This window comes from Bactrocera latifrons, unplaced genomic scaffold (genome assembly GCF_001853355.1).
Source record: "Bactrocera latifrons isolate USDA-ARS-PBARC rearing strain unplaced genomic scaffold, ASM185335v1 scaffold_5, whole genome shotgun sequence".
NCBI lineage: Eukaryota > Metazoa > Arthropoda > Insecta > Diptera > Tephritidae > Bactrocera > Bactrocera latifrons.
Genome location: NW_017537156.1, coordinates 3,411,453 through 3,414,487, shown reverse-complemented (window position 1 = coordinate 3,414,487; position 3,035 = coordinate 3,411,453). Strand labels below are relative to the sequence as shown.

At 31.1% G+C, this 3,035-nt stretch overlaps 1 protein-coding gene across 1 annotated transcript in view; it reads left to right on the top strand.

Moving 5' to 3' along the window:
• The window catches only part of LOC108973740 (putative gustatory receptor 28b), an 11,843-nt gene that overhangs the window by 1,349 nt on the left and 7,459 nt on the right, over positions 1–3,035 (top strand). The gene's annotated exons all lie outside the window — the stretch shown is intronic.

Sequence of the window (3,035 nt, the reverse complement as noted above, 5' to 3'; positions counted from 1 at the left end):
GAAAATTTCGAGAAATTTTTCATCGAAATTTCCATTTTTTTCTATAAAAACGTCTGCCAAAAATCCAATTTTATTTTTTTTTGTTTTCCTTCCTCCAGTACCTAGTTTATTGTCTTTACTAAAACACGTATTTTTTATTTTTATTTGAGATGATCCTGAAAGAACTTTTGCTGATGCACTGTTTTTTCGAGGGACTGTCGGAAATGGCGTCGTAATGACTACCATTTTGATATTTTTTTTTTGAAAATTTTACGAAATGTTTATTAAATATGAGTCTTTTAAATAAAAAAAAATTCATTAAAATACTTCATTTTGTATAAAGGAAACCCATGTAACCCCTCAAAGGAAGAACTGTTGACCTTATAGTATATGAAACCATATGCTGTTTAAAGAGTTCTAAACTAAGTTGTATTTATCGTGATAAATAATATGGATGACAGTGCAAAAATTATTGCGCTTGTGGAAGGTGCGTTTAATTCTTCTTTGAGATCATTGAGAAAATGTTGCAATCTAGCTTAGCAAAGCTTAGTTGTCAAAAACAATTTGATAATACAAAATTAATCATGTTTGAAAGCTGAATGTCAAACTTAAGTACGAACAATCCTCAAACTTGTGAGAGATATTTAGCAACAGTACACCTATAGCTTGACATTTCCTGTGACAACGGTGTTCAACATAGTTGTTATTAATTCTCAAAAGTATGATGATCTAATCACTAACAAGTTATAGGCGGAACTATGTTTACTTTTTTGAAATCATTGCTAAAATATACACCATAAAATGTTAACAGCAGTCATAAAAGGTCGAGAATAATTGTCTAATAAGTAATTTTAGCGATTTTTATGGCATACTAAATATCATATATCATATAGATCTTCCACAAAAACCCATCACTTGTAAACTCTTTACTTAACGCTCGATAATTAGTGAAGCGTTTGGCCAGTCAGTTGGTAATCAACTCCTCCCTTTGAACTATATTAGGCAGTGATTCTGAAGCAATTAAGTGTGTATACTATACATAAATAATAATGTTTCCTTCACGAAAAAGAAAAGTATCTAATAACTTGATTTTGATCGATCAAATTGCATGGCAGCTATAGGTTATAGTGATTCGATCTGAGTAATGTTTCTTGGACAATAATTCATGCCGAATTTCGTTAAAATATCTTATTAAACAAAAAAGTTTTCATTACAAACACATGATTTTGATCAAATAGTTTGCATGCTAACTATGTGCTATATATATAGTGGTTCGGACCAATGAGCAGCTTCTTGAAGAGAAAACGACATGTGCAAAATTTCAAACAGCCGGAATGACGACCATGGTTATATCGACTCTTTATGGTCTCCGACGTTTCCTTCAGGGTATTACCAACTTCGTGGCAAACTTATAGTTAACTGGCATAATTAAAACTGCATAACGAGTTGGAATGTCGCAAAACACGCACTCTCGTTTTAAAATGTCCTTCAATTCGGAGTGTAACAGGTGTATACATATGTATTGATTATAATTTCTAAGTCACGCAATATTTATTTGGTTGAATTTTTAATTTTTAGAGAGATATGGTTTTGGCAAAAGCTTAAACAAATTACTGAAAACACTTTAAATAACTGAAAAGCACTTGTTTGGGAAAATAAAATTACAAACTCAAGAGACAGCAACCCCGTTAACATGCTTTATTCAAGAAATCAGGTTGATGGTAGAAAAAGAGCAGATTTGAGCTGGTTGGAAAAAACCAATACAAAGAGTAGGATATATAAAAAAATCAATTTCACTTGGTGACAAGTTGAAGTCTTAAGAAATAACATTAAATCTCCACTGCTAGAAGAAATCACGCAAAATGTTGCCTACAATTAGACGAATCAAGAAATGTAACACACCATCTATCTTAGACACACACCATTTCAAAAACAGATACTAAGATTGAACCACTTCCAGGACCGTCGAATCTACATAATCGAAACGGACCCGAAATTTTTGTTCGGTTAAGGTCTGACAAACCGGCAGTATTCCTCGAAATTACTACAGAAAAGTTTTCTGCCGCTACAACAACAACATTMATCATTTGTATTCAGCTAATTATATATAACTCCGACAAATCCTGTAGTCTAGAGTAGATAATTAATAGTTCATAAAGTTTACTTTCTGCACTTTTCTTGCTGAAGCTGTCAATTCTAATTCAGGTATTATCCTCGAAGACATCTTGACATCCTCAAACGAAAAAACGCTTCCAAATATGAGGAACGGATTTACACTTAACACCACTAATTAATAGTTTTCCAACTTTCATATTATACTATTCTATGACTTGAAAGAAACATATTAACTATTTTAGAGCAGTTAGTATTAAACTTTTGGGTATTCAAAAGCTCAGAAAATATTGAGAGAGTTATAGAATAGAATATTAGTTATTTACTTTTTTACAAACACTCATTGGCAATTTTCTGAGCAGAAATTAAAATTTTTTTCTCTGTGACAAAGTCTAATACATATATAACACTATTTTCATTTGAAAAGCTTCTTACCAAGAACTAAATGGTTTAAGCTACTTTTTAGTCATAAATAAACTTATATTTTACTATGCAGGAAAAGTGGAGAGAGAAAATATTGAAGCAATAAATATCGCATTACAAAAACTGCAAAAAATCAATTAGCTTAATGCAGCAGAATGGGATGGAATAGCAAAAGTGCTCATAGAATTATAGATAAATATACTAGTTATATCCTTTTGCGTAATGAAAACATTGAGGGGTAAAACACTATATTTATTGCTACTTCAGCTATGCAGAAATGCCGATGGCAAACTGACAATTAAAAAAATAGAAAAGAGAGGGGAAAACAACATAGTTTTATGAATATTGAAGTGTCTGCTAAAATTATACAAATCAATAATATTGGAACAGTTATGCTGAAAAAAGAGAATAAATTAGCGCCATTAACTCAGTAACGGTGAAAATATATTAAATGTTCTCTCTCATACTACAGGGTTTGTCCAAAAAGTAATAGAACTGAATTGATTTAAAAACAAGTAAGG